Source organism: Dermacentor albipictus, chromosome 10, assembly GCF_038994185.2.
Source record: "Dermacentor albipictus isolate Rhodes 1998 colony chromosome 10, USDA_Dalb.pri_finalv2, whole genome shotgun sequence".
NCBI lineage: Eukaryota > Metazoa > Arthropoda > Arachnida > Ixodida > Ixodidae > Dermacentor > Dermacentor albipictus.
In genome coordinates, this window is record NC_091830.1 from 51,771,611 (window position 1) to 51,785,894 (window position 14,284).

Below are 14,284 nucleotides of genomic sequence, written 5' to 3' on the forward strand. Positions count from 1 at the left end.
AGAAGTAGGAATGAAGGAGGAGGGGTTTGTTGGCTTAGTTCCATGGCTCCAGTTAACGGAAGCCCACTCCACGCAGGAGCAAGTTAAACTTCGAAGTTCACGTCAGGACCCTCTGCCTCACTGCCCGAAAAGTATCCGCTTTTGTTACCGCCGTCTTCCCTAGGCGAGTCGACTAGGGAACCTGAAGGCTGTCCAGCAGCAAACCACAATCGTCGAATGCGTTGCGATGGCACGCCCGTGCTCCCGCACCGCTCCGTGGTCACCCCGCCTCCGAAGCCCGATGGTATGGAGTATGCGGCAGGATAGCAACCTGCTAATCCAAGGTCACCGTCGTTATTAGGTAGCATTTGATGTTAGCTCCCCTCGTCATTAGTTCAGGCTATCAGGTAGTGGTAGGGGTAGTGCCCTTTCGAGGACCCGTCGACCGTCGGTGCACGTGCTACGTTGACGTCTGGATAGGCGCTGATGGATGGGTGGGGGTCTGCCTCGGCGAAAACGTCTAATTAACATATTTGTGGTGTTGAGACGTAACACCAGTCTCGGTCCGATCACGCCGCAATCGGAAGGTCGGCCATCTTGTGTAAGGGGACAACCTAACAGCGTGGAAAGGTCTAGGTTGTCCCGTATGCATGTCGCATACGCCCTATTAAAATAAAACCGCAACTTCTTGGAGGTGCACACCGCTTGTGTTCTACGAAAGGGCGGTGCGGCAGAGCATCCTGTCTGCAAGCCGAGCAGTTCCAAGGTGGAGTCGGTCGATTCACCTTCCGCGAACTTGGTCCGGGTCGCCAACAAGAGGCAACGGACTCCGGAATCGCGCGCTCTCGCGGCTTACATTACACGTGTCACCTGTACAGCGACCTTGGCCGCCCGCCAAGGACGCCTTCCCCTTCTCCTACAATGTCACCGGTAAAAGAACGCGGAGAACTGTGGCAGCGAGGCCGATGGGACGTCGAGACAAGAAGCGCACAATGTAACAATGCAACAATGTAACAACGCAACAATGTAACAACAAGAGCACGGCAGGACGGAGTTCCAGCAGGCACACGGCGGACGCGGACGCGCATGCTTCGAGCGCATAACGCTGAGGACGAGAATAAAAATAAAAGAAAGAGTGAAATGTTCGGGACAAAACACGGAGTGGGCGTCGACACGCGTGGCTAACGAGACATGATACTTCGGCGAAAGAACAGGAGCTCCAAAGCAACGACAACAAGAAACGGGCTGCAACGAAAAGCCCGCAGAACAGGTCTAGCAGAAGCAGCATGCAAAAGCAAACACACACCCCACCACACAAACAAACAAACACACACAAATAATAAAAGAGGAAGGAAAAAGTTAACGAAACGGCAACATTGACGAGAACAGGAAAGAAAAATAGCAACAAAAACGAGAGAGAGAGAGAGAGATTGAGAGAGAGAGAGAGAGACAGGGAGGATCACTGTGGCGGAGAGTGACAGCTGAGAAAGAAGAAACCACCATGACCGACCTTTATATATGCACGAGAGTGAAAGGCCCATGCATCCGTCAAGAGAGTAGAAAGGGGGGGAAGCTCACATAAACGGCGCTTTTAGCGCTGCACTCAAGACGCGACGACGCGGGGCAGGCGCGGGACAGGACGGGGGTGGAGGGAGACCACCCAGCGGGGCATGCGGTCCGCGTAGCTGCACGAGCCGAAGACGAAGCCGGACGCCGCAGGGGGAGTTTCTCTACACGCTTTAGAATTTTAAATACACACACACACGCACACCACTTTTAGAACGCTAACTCGTATCGCGTACGAAAGGTCCACACGGCTCCGGTTTTAAGCTCGACACGCCTTCTCGTCAGCCGGCAGCTCGGAAGTGGCCACGTTAGCTTCGTGTACGTGGACTCGACAGGAACGAGTCGAGTCGGACGTCCGGTTCACTACAACCGAGCCTATACTGCGCTTACGCGCATCTTAACAAAGAGGGATGCATGGGCGAGTCAACGCAGCTGTCGCAGGCAAATTCGCCTTCACTTTGCACAGCTCGGTCCGACCCGCTACGAACTCGAAGGCTGGAGTTCGGCCCGTGAAGATAACTCGACTCAACTTTATCGGGTTCGCGTAGGCGTAGGTACAGTAGGGCAATGTAGAAGCAGGAATGAAACTATACGCTGACTAGCGTTCATATAACTTGTTTGGTCAACCTTCCAATCCTGTATACACAAACCTGCCTTGCTTCGAGCATAGCCATATTAAAACAGGGTTCGTTCGTTTTCTCTTCTACACCGGAAGCAGTCACCGGTGAAAAAGCGAACGCGCTCAGCCGTAGCATATTCACGAGGCGACGAACGAAAGTATCAGCGACGGCCATGCGCACAGCGGTGTCTTAAGGAGGTCACTCGTACACGGAGCAGAGAAAGCTCAGTCGTTCAAGAAGGTCACAACACAAGCAGGCAAAAATTGCCGCCGAAAGATGACCCCGGACGACAGGCGTCATCGCCACAAGCGCCGAATGTTGATTCAAGCAGGTTCCTTCGTAACTCGTTTATTTCTTCACTTATTTGCGCTCGCAGACACGTAGTACGAGGCGTCCGAAAGATGTTGCTGCGCCCACGGCTGCCGTTGCAACTCGACGAGAACTCGCTCGAAAATGGCTGCGCACGCGGTTATCGGTACGAGACTTCCCACTCCCCTTTCCCTGTGCAGTGCTGTTGAGGTGTCCTGCTCCCTCCCGCCCCCCGTCTCGTAGCGATGTGTGTAGTGATTTTTGAAGGAGAGGAAGAGAGAAGTGCAGTGCCGTAACTGTCTCTCAGAGGGGGGAGAGAGAGAGAGAAGGAGATTCTTGATGATGGGAAGGAAAGGTTGGGGTAAAGTGCAGCGCAGTAACTGTCTCTCCGCTGCACTTAACCCCAACCTTTCCTTCCCATCATCAAGAATCTCCTCTCTCTCTCTCTCTCTCCACTGAGAGACAGTTACGGCACTGCACTTCTCTCCTGCTCTCCTTCAAAAATCACTACACACATCGGTACGAGACGGGCGGCGGGAGGGAGAAGTACGGGCGAGAAGCGTCCTCGGAAGCACTGCACGGGAAAGGAACGTACCGAACTGCAAAACAGCGGCGGGCGCCAAGCCGCATCCAAGGCGACGCGTTCCTCGAGACCACCGGACCGTCGCAAGGAGCGACGATGCGCGAGGCGACGCGAGAAAAGAAGAGGCTGCTCGCACTCGGCATTCCTGGAAGAGGCGTCCTTGCCTCGACGCGACCTACGCGTAACACTTTCTCGATGCCAGCGCCAAGGGCCGTCAAGCAAGACCAGCCACTGAAACGGGATGCCGCGGCCATACCGGAGCTATACTGACTCGAGGGATTAGCCAGAACTGAATTCTGGGGTTAAGAGGCACGCCGTAACGCTTACCGCGCCACCCGTTCACGTGTGCACTCGCGGCCGCACACTCGCGTTCAAGTCACGCTCACCGATAATCGCTAGCGTTCGTATGTCTATGAACGCATATTCACCCTCACTGGCATTCACTCGCGTTCATGCATGCTGACGTCGACTCCCACTGCACCTATACTCTTGTCTACTCACACTCACTGCCGCTCAACTCGCGCTTATAGTCACGCGCTCGTAGGTCTGATAATCACGTGCGAGTACGCCGACCCCACGTGCAAAGGGTCCGGTTCGGCCCACTAACTGCCTCTTGATAAAGGACACCAGAACCGCCTCGCACACGGAGGTAAAACAAAAGTTGCGATAAAATGGAGACAGATGACGCGGCGATTTCGTTGTGCTTAGTTCGGCTGTGTCCGGGCGTGTTAGTCGTACAAGTGGATGGGGGAGGGTGGGATAGCGCGCGTTACGTTAGGTTAAGTTAGGTTCCCCTACGGGGAAGTTCAAGACAGCGCAAAAAAAAAAAAAAGGCGCGCACACGCTACAATGCAGGAAGCGAAGGCGCAGGAAGTGGAACACGAGACGTCATGTACTCTGCGCCCAATCCTGCCCGAACTTTCCTACAAAGCAACAAAGCAACAAAGCAAAAAAAGTTGTCTCCCTTATTGCTGCACCCGCGTTAGAGGAAAGCGCCATTTCCTAACGACATCCAATTGTCTCGCGCGAAATGAAAACCTGCTGATTTCAGAATCCAGCCCACTTCGCAGGGTTGGCGCTAGCAGTCGACCTGCTACAGCCAACACAATATACGCCTAAAGTTTTGAACAACAGTTTCGATATAAACCGACGAAACGTTTCTGTACGGTGTCATTTTAACCGCCCCAATGTCAAATCACACTCCTCGCGTATGCAAAGCTCGTACGGATTCCTATTCGTCAATGTTGCAGCCAACCGTAACCTCATTGAATAACAAGCCAACAGGCTCTTGCCAACACTCGTCGAAGATAAGACGACCCGCAAGACGTTGGCTTCGTCCGCGTTTCGCTACGCGAATCGTCGCATTAATTCGCAAGCTGATTGTTTTGATGAGATCAGCAAAGTTATGAACCTTACGTCGCCGACTTTCTTTTGCGCAACACCTGACTGTCAAAAGACGCCACACGCCGAAAAGGGTCTAAAGTGTACATGCAGACGTTCAAAGAGCACATGCAGACGTCTAACGAGTATATGCAGACGTCTAAAGAGCACATGCAGACTTCTAGAGTACATGCAGACGTCTAAAGAGTACATTGTTGTGCCATTACCACAAGCCCGGATTCCGAATCTGCAAGATGCGGAATCTATCCTGCGAGCGCCATAATTCTCCCTTCACAAGACAAGATGCTGCGCCTTCGTCCGGGAGAAGCCTCGGCGAAGCAGCGTGTTTAAACGTGTCCGCGTGTGGCCGACAGCCCGGCGCCGCACCTCCCTTGCCTGGAGGTCACCGCGCGCGCGAACTTTGAACCGGGTGGCCAGCGCGGTCGCTGGTTGGACCCCTCGGACGACCGTCGTGTGCTGACTTTGTATTGGGCCGTTTGAGTGACAATGGGCCTCGGGGATTATAAAAGCAGTGACACGCCGCTCGAAAACAGGATCTGCCGACCCCACCGGGAGAGAGTGTCGTCCCGACTGGGGTGAGATGTGTAACGCGTTTTCGCCGGACGTCGTCGTGCGAGAACAGTCGCGTTTGTTGTGAGCACTCGGCCCCAGTGCCGACCCGTTCATGTCCTGTATGATAACCTGTATATAATGTATAAAGTCCCTTTTGTTATTCTCATCGACGCCAGGCTCGGAGTCATCGCTACCAACGCTCTGTCACGAAACGGGTGACGAGCGCTACGGGACCACAAAGCCGTAATCGTGGTGCAGCGGTACAAGTTCGTAACACTGGATGGCAGCTACGGGATTGACCGGCATCAGCTACCTCGGCGCGGTGAGTGCCTGAAGTTTACCTCAAACACCAGACTTTCTCTGACACAGGTTATAGTAGCTCAGGGATTGACTTGGTGTTGCATTGTGTTTAACCTTGTGTGTTTCAAGCCTAGTAAGAGTGTTTTGAAAACCAGGGGATGCTGAGAGGGTAAACAGGGCAGTGTGTGAAATACTTGCATATGTCTTACTAGTAGTGTTATAGTAGCGTACGGCAGGTATATTCAAAAAGGGTAAACAGCAGGAGGACAGTGTGAACGATGGAGAAGTACAAGGTGAAGGAACTTCTCGAAATTTGTGAGGAGTTGGGCATTGAGTTGGGCTCAACCAAAAGAAAGAATGCGATCCTTGAGGTCATGAGGACTGGGGACGTAACGGCTGAGGAGGCCGCTGAGGCCTGGGCGGATATCAATGAACGACGGGAAAGGGAGGAAAGGAGAGAACAGGAACGTCGCGAAGAGGAGGAAAGGAGAGAACAGCAACAGGAGGAAAAGAGGGAGAAGGAACGTTGCATGGAGGAAAGGAGAGAGATTCGTGAGCACGAGCTTAAAATGAAAGAGTTGGAGACCCGAAATAGCTCGCCAGCGCCTAGTCTCACTTCTAACGTTCCAAGAATACGCGATCAACTTCCACCCTTTGTCGTCGGAGAGGATATGGCCAAATACCTCGTGAAATTTGAGCACGTGTGCGAACGGAATAGCATTGAGCGATCCCTCTGGGCACAGAATCTGTTAGCGTTGCTTCCTGGGGAGGCATCAGACGTAATAACTTGCTTATCGAAAGAGGCGTTTGAGAGCTACAGTGATGTGAAGGAAGCGCTACTGCGGAAGTACAAATTGTCGCCCGAAGCTTTCCGGCAGAGGTTCCGGTATGCAAAAAAGGGTAAGGAGTCGAATGTTGACTTCGCGTTTCGTCTAAAAGCCGACCTGGTGGAATGGCTGAAGGGCGAAGAGGTTTACGACGACCGCGACAAAATTGTCGAATGCATCGCGTTGGAGCAGTTCTACCGTTGCATTGATGAGGATGTCCGGCTCTGGCTGCAAGATAGGCTAAAGGAGGTTAAGCTAAACAAGGCAGCAGAGTTAGCGGAAGAGTATTACACCCGCCGCAGCTTGCACAGCAAGGCAGTGCGTGTAGAAAAAGCAGATAGAAGAGATGTGTTTTCCGGGAAGCCCGACGAACGGAAGGAAATCACGCGTCGCGAGTTTCAGGACGACGAGTCCCTTCCCAAAGAAACTGTAAGGGATGGACAGAATGCATCTCAGAATGATGACGATGGTCCGAAACAGCGAAACGAAATGACGCGTTCTTTTGAAAAACGGAGACCGTTAACCTGCTACAATTGCAAAAAGCAAGGGCACATCGCTGCAAGCTGCCCAGAGAGAATTGCTTTTGCAACGATACGGGAAACTCACAAGAACATACGTCTATTGGAGCCCTATGTGCAGGAAATTAAGGTAAACGGCAAGAAGTGCCGAGCACTGCGGGACTCTGCAGCAACTATGGACGTTGTTCACCCGTCTTTCGTCTCCTCGAGTGATTTTACGGGAGAGTGCGTTAGGATACGGCAAGTGGCCGAGAAGGAGAGTGTCTGTTTACCGATCGCAACGGTTAGCATTGAAGGAGAATTTGGGAAACTTAACACCGAAGCCGCTGTGTCAGCCGCCCTCCCGGAGCAATTTTCCTACCTCTTCTCAAATAGCTCGGAGCAGCTGCTGAGGGATCAGGGCAAACCATTCTTTGCCGACGTGGCGTACATGGCCCCCACGCGATCCAAAGCGCGCCCGCTGTCGAGGGAACTTGACTTAGCGTCGGGAAGCGAAAGGCGGTGCGGCACACGGACCGATCACGGTAACTTGAGTGGCGAGCAGTCACGGGAGAGGCAGAGCTCGGAGGCTGGCCTAGACGAGCGGGTCCTGGACGTGAGTGGGAGTGACGCGTGCAGTGCTAGCCGCGATATAGACTCGACGCCGCAATTAGGCGACGCGGGCTCCGCACTCGCTCCGGTTTCCGCCAGCCGGCAGGGGCAGGCTGCAGTTGAAAGAAAAAGTCTGATTCGCGAGCAACAGGAAGATTGTTCATTAGCCGATCTGAGGAAGAGCGTCAAACGGGGAGTGGAAAAAAAGGGGGTTTCATTTGGCAAGGAACCTGGCTTATTGTACCGCCGCTACACGGATAAGCAGGGTCGCAAATATAAGCAGCTTCAGATTCCGCGAAAATATCGCCGGGAAAAATGAATGACCTCATTTGCTTCCTCAGAAGTATGTTTTCGGTCCAAAGCGATTTCAAGGGGACCATTCTATTTGTCATTATTATTGCTGATTATTAATTGTTTCTATTTTGTTAGGTTGATGATTTGAAAACTGATTGTTTAAGCCTTGTGTGCTAGATCGTACACCTGCCTCTTGTTGCAGCGGGAGCAAAAGGGGATAGCGATTAATTAGGTTGATTTGAATTATGGCCTTGTCTGGTGTTTGACGGGAGACAGAGGGCACTTGTTCGTGTTGGGTGTTGCCTTTTGCCGGTCGGTTTTGCAAGCTGCAGAACGACCAAGCGGGACCAGTGGCGAGAAGCAAGGTCTTAGGAACGACCCGAGCGGAGCTGGTCAAGGTGCCTTGGCGACGACGTGGTGAGCAGAGCTCCTGTCCTGACGAGTCGGACCTGGGCACGTGATGTTACCTGGCGTCCCGACACTGGACGTGAACCTGGACGAGCCGGACGAACGTGCGCGCCTGGCATCCGAGCCACGTGGAGGCAGCTCGTCTTCCCGGCGCCTTATCTGAGGGCGGGGATGCTGTTGTGCCATTACCACAAGCCCGGATTCCGAATCTGCAAGATGCGGAATCTATCCTGCGAGCGCCATAATTCTCCCTTCACAAGACAAGATGCTGCGCCTTCGTCCGGGAGAAGCCTCGGCGAAGCAGCGTGTTTAAACGTGTCCGCGTGTGGCCGACAGCCCGGCGCCGCACCTCCCTTGCCTGGAGGTCACCGCGCGCGCGAACTTTGAACCGGGTGGCCAGCGCGGTCGCTGGTTGGACCCCTCGGACGACCGTCGTGTGCTGACTTTGTATTGGGCCGTTTGAGTGACAATGGGCCTCGGGGATTATAAAAGCAGTGACACGCCGCTCGAAAACAGGATCTGCCGACCCCACCGGGAGAGAGTGTCGTCCCGACTGGGGTGAGATGTGTAACGCGTTTTCGCCGGACGTCGTCGTGCGAGAACAGTCGCGTTTGTTGTGAGCACTCGGCCCCAGTGCCGACCCGTTCATGTCCTGTATGATAACCTGTATATAATGTATAAAGTCCCTTTTGTTATTCTCATCGACGCCAGGCTCGGAGTCATCGCTACCAACGCTCTGTCACGAAACGGGTGACGAGCGCTACGGGACCACAAAGCCGTAATCGTGGTGCAGCGGTACAAGTTCGTAACAACATGCAGACGTCTAAAGAGTACGTGCAGACGTACAAGCACAGGTCGACGAGAACGTTTAGCGTCCACGCAGCTGTATCGACAAGCAATGAAGTGGGTGTGACGAGAAAATGTACGAATTGGTACAAATGCGCAAGGTGATTGTTCGCGGGCAAAAAAAAAAAAAAAGCAATCCACGCGTTCGATCAGTCGGCGTAACTCGCGGTGAAGTTTTCGCTGCCCAACCGACTAACCGAATTCGGCCCAACCGACCCGGCCACCAACCGGCCTGAAGAACTCTCAATAACATAAAACAACAACAACAAAACGACGCGGTCACGTCGCATGCAACACGGATGCTGCGAAGAGCCGAGGCGATGCGGAGCGCACAGGTTTAATGGGTGGAAGCACACGTGATCCCCACGTCACGACCGATCTCTCCGCGAAGAGGGGTGGATGTGGTCTTAGCAGGCAGGCAGAGCCAGCCACATCGCTGCCAAAGACGGACACCTCGGAGGGGGCCGTGGAAGGTGTAGGGATCTAGAGGTGCGTCCGCGGAGAAGGCATTGAACCCCCTGCCCTCAATCACGACACCAAACTCCGCTCGGGCTGTAGCCGCGTGGGCACACTCTTATCAGGACGAGCACTGGACACGAAAGAAACAAGAATAATTCAAATGAGAGAAAAACAATAAGATTAGCTACTTTTACAATGCGTAGGGGGAATAGCCGGTGGACCATCAGAGTTGCAGAATTGGAATCGGCTAGCGCAAGACTGGGGTAATTGAAAATGGATGGGAGAGATCTTCGTCCTTCAGTGTACATAAACATAGGCTGATGATAATGATGATGATCCTCACGAAACACTGGCGGTCGCGACGGAACGCGCAAACCCTTCTTTCTTTCCTTTTTTTTTTTTTTTCAAATCCTACAAAGTGCGCAGTTCTGGACCGTCAAACCTCACAGTCAATCTGCCGCCGGTAAGAAAGTCCCGGAGGAAGCCTCCCTGCCACGCAAGCGGATATTGTTGAGACTTTTCGACACTAAATACTTGACCGGCACCGTAGGGTTAGGACAGTCAGGGCAGAGTGTACGGGGCTCGGTTATGGCGGAGGAGAAAGTTAGAGTAAGAATTTCGCAATGTCCATGGCCTCACATGCACATAAACGACGAATAAGCCTCCCCTGTTATCTTCTAGTTGTCTCAGAACAATGCGTGTTTCTGATGACAACAGCAAGGACAACCTGTCCTTCGCTTGAAGCGTCGATGAGCACTCCGGCTAAACACTTGACCGACGAAGGCCGCGCGACTAATGCGCAACTGACGGGCCCTTGGTCAAACAGGCTCGCTTATGACAAGGACAGCTGCGCAGTTACGTACGTCAAATACTTTAGCATTTAGGAGACTGCGCCGCCGTGCTATCGTACTACGTCAAATATCCGAAGCCGCGCAATGTCACGTTACGACGTTGTCACGCTTTCTGTTTGTTCGTTCGCCTTGAAGGAAGTTACTGGCACGACATCCAGTAACTGCATGCCAAACCTATTAGCGCAAGATTCTGTACTCCTGGATTAAAACGAACCTTGACCCTATACATATACAAATGATCGAAACGCAACCCTCTCCTGAGACAATGGCAGGATATGTTTAAATGAAATGTCTTGCATTTGCGAGAAGAGGTTAAGCTGCAGCAACTGAAGGAAGCAAACTATTGAATGATGGTTTCGCACGTTTCTCCGAAAAACTGTCGAAAATTGTCAAGTGTAAAAAAAGAATGAAAGATAAGTTTTACGAATCCATAACTGTGCGTTAGAAAACGGATGTGGCAGCTCCATGGACTGCACATGGTAGAGCGTATGACGCGGCCCAATTTGATAAATAAGAGTTTCCAGCTTACCTAAAATTGTCGATGTTTAGGAACTGTCTGCTTAAAGTCTTACTCACAAAGAGTTAAAAATTGGGGCCGGTTCATAACTCATCAGCTTTTGTCCGCTTTAGATGCCTCAACAAGAACAACTCACAGACTTGTTATATATATATTTCCATTGCTGACTTACAGATTTGTAAAAGTGATCTTTCGCATTTCTTAAATGTTCCGATCTCCAACAGTTTGTCAAATAAAAAAAATAGACAACGATGGCCTAAATAAACAATCGTCTCTCTACAGTCCGCAGATACCAGCTTCTGTTAAATGCTAGCTTCTTTTGAATGCGACAACAACCCTCACTACAATAGACGCGGCGAATAGCGAGCAAAACGATTTCTCAGCTCAGATGTATTTTACACAGGAGCTCCGGCGCTTAAGCCTCCGTTCAAGGTACAAATGTGACATCCTGACAATAAGCCACGTCGGGTGGAAGTCAGCGCTAGCTTGTTGCACTTGGAGATGTGATGCTATGCAAAAGCGAGGCATAGGCAACTGTTCAAGCAGACACCTTAGATCGAGCAATCAGCAAAGAGCCACCTGTGACGCATCGGCTATATACTGCTCGAAGTGATGAATTCTATAACGTAAAGTTCAAACTTGGGGATTTTGCTTCACTGGCCGAACTCTGGCGTCCGAGGTCTCGACCAAATGCGAGAAATGCGCGAACGTTTTGATGACGAAATTGATCGTAGGAGATATAGTGGTCACGAAGAAGCGTCCCGAACGCAGAAGCATGAAGACATCAAAGCAGAGAGGTGTATACCACTCGCACGTGTACACTTGGTAGTCGTAGCAGGCATGCAAATACGAAACAAAGAGTTGGAGATTCACTGACGAATGCGCAATATTTGTTATTCTTCCGTCCTGTCACATTCAACTTATTGAAAATATGCCTAAATGTCCCCACAGAGGTAGCTAAATCAAGGTGTATGCGAGGCGCTGTACATGCATAATTATGGCATAGACGTGAACGCCGTAATTGACGGTTGTCTGCGTATCGAATCAAGAGCTTGTGGCTGACAGAAGCTTTAAACGACGGAAACAATAACGAAGATAATATCGAGCACTGCTATTTCCTCAAGCAGGGCTTCCAACATCAATTCGCAGTCCGGGCCATTGTGTTTGGTGAACCGAACAACTGAACAACGATGATATCAACTCGGGCACGGCGGTATGGCCACCAAACCAGCCGAGTCGACGCTACAGCGCTCACACCCTACATAGGTATACGTCTATAATGTCTAGCGCACGAAACGGCGTCGGCCCTTATCCCGGCGCAAAATCGGCTTTCTTTCCCACGACGAAGAGGTCGGTTTGCATCGCCCGCGAACGTTTAACTGCCTACAACGCACCCTATGGTCACTCTAATGGCTCGTAATGAGGGTTCCCCAATAACGGTGCGCAGACGTCTAAACGACGGCGATCCGTGCCATGCCCAAGGCTGCATGTATACCACATGTTGGCGTGCTATGCCATAGCTCATGCGCGGCACGCGCCAGCGCCCCCCAGCGGCGAGTTTCCGATCCGCGAACTGCCGATACTACAGCGCGCAGCAGCCCAAACAAACGCAACAAAAGCAACTATAAACAGAAAGCCAGTTCAGGCGAACGGGAGTGCCCATCGCGGACGCCATCAGGCCACAGCTTCCGGCGACGAAGCAGACGAACTTTTCATTCCCAGCGGAAAACCGGTAGCAGACGACGAGGCCCCCCGTGTATACCAAGGAGGCAAGAAGGAGCTACAGCGACCTCGAAGCAACGGCCGCTACCGCCGCTGGGCGTACAAGACAGTTCATCACACTTTAGCAGCAGGGGCGATTAAACGCGACCGGTAGCGGAGCGCAGATTAGGCGGAGATTAGCCCGAGGGCTACGCTAAAAGGATGGTGCACCGGCAATTCAAAGCAGACGACGCTCCAATCTCGGGGACTGGGCTCGCGTCGTCTGTTCTGCAACTAACGTGAGCAGACGCCGGCCGTGCATGGGCGAAAAGCAGACGACGCAGCAGACTCGCACGAAGGCACTAAATAACAATAAGATAAAATTGAACATTACAAAAAGAAAGCGCGGGTAACGGACGACAACGAATGCTTTTCGGCTAGGCGGAACGGTACAGCAGGTATAGACGCCTCGAGGAGAGACAATCAAGAGCCCGGGTCGCATATGACGGAAAACAGGAAAACGAAGAAAGACGGCAAACCGGTTTTCTAATCTAAATTTTCTCTTTTTTTTTCCCATGGATCTCGAGAGAGAAAGAGAAACGACGGAGTGTAATTATTCGGAAACACCTGATCATGGCTTCCCTCGTAGCGCAAGCGTGGTGCAGACGACCATTAGTCGTCTGCGCTATACGACCTCTCGCGTAGTACGTCTGTTATTACCTGCTCTCCAGACTAACCATAGCTAATGCTCGCCTGAATTGGTACTTCCCACTCTCGCGACTAAATTATAATTGTAAGGTAGGAGCGAAGCGGTGGCGCAAGAGAACGAAACAAAGAAACGCTGCCCCCATAAAATAAAAAAAAAGAAAACGCATCGCTCAAGAATAACGATCAGCGATGACGAACCCTTCCCCTCTAAATAGAGCCTGGCCCAAGATCGTGCTATATAACAGAAACTACCTTTCAGAACCATAGAGTCAAAATTTCTCGTAAATTGCGATAGAGGACGCTAACAGCACGAACTATAAAGAGAAAGAGAAAAAAGTTTTGTTGATAATTTCGTATCACGTACGAGCTATTACGTCACTCGTCAGGAATAAGCGAAATATTAAAGAAAAAGAAAAAAAAAGCCGGCGCTCTATGTAATCGATAGTTCCGAGTACAGCAATTAGGTCGGGTAGTTAGTAGACCATATCGTCTCGGAGACGAGGTAGTTACTGCGCGTTATTACTTCCGCCAACAGCCACTCCTTCCACGTGGCTTGGCACATTTTACGACTACCCTGCAGTACTATAGCTGTCGCGGGCACGAAGCGATAGAATGAAAATAAATACCCGCGAAGGCGGTGCTGCTGACGTCACCGGCAACAACTATAGTGAACTAAAGTGCACTAAAGGTCAGCATATGCGGCGTGAGCGAAAGATAGAAAACACCAGCCCGAAAGATACGTGAACTTTTGGAGAGATATTGCGTAGGAGAACGGCAAGAGAAAACGGGGCAAAACCTGAACTGGTTAGTGTAAATTCAGCAACGTTATTTTTTTCTTCTTTCTTCTTTTCTTTTTTGAAATATGACTTTAAAGAAGATGCTAATGCCTTTGACACCGAATAGTACTCGCGACAAGCATCATTGGTACCGTTTAAGGGTGCCTTTATATCGCCACTAGAGATGCACAGATGAGCCCAATGTAAACCATTAAAAGCGAGTTTCAGGGCTTCGTGTGCAATAATTCCAACTGCCAAAGTGTGCGAATTCAAAAGACGCTGGAGTTCCTAAGCAGAACAATAACTAGTTGACTGCACAGCACGAAACCACTTAAGCCGTAGTATAAGGTGGGGTATAAACACTTATATGTACCTGTGCGAATGAACCCATGATGCGTGACCGTCACTCGCTGAACAGGACGCCGGTGCGATGATCGATGGTCTCTCGCCACGCAAAAGATCAAAAAGAAATCAAGAA

The 14,284-nt window shown here is 51.4% G+C and overlaps 1 protein-coding gene across 2 annotated transcripts in view; it reads right to left on the reverse strand.

Moving 5' to 3' along the window:
* The window catches only part of jing (AE binding protein 2 jing), a 177,947-nt gene that overhangs the window by 104,646 nt on the left and 59,017 nt on the right, over nt 1–14,284 (reverse strand). The gene's annotated exons all lie outside the window — the stretch shown is intronic.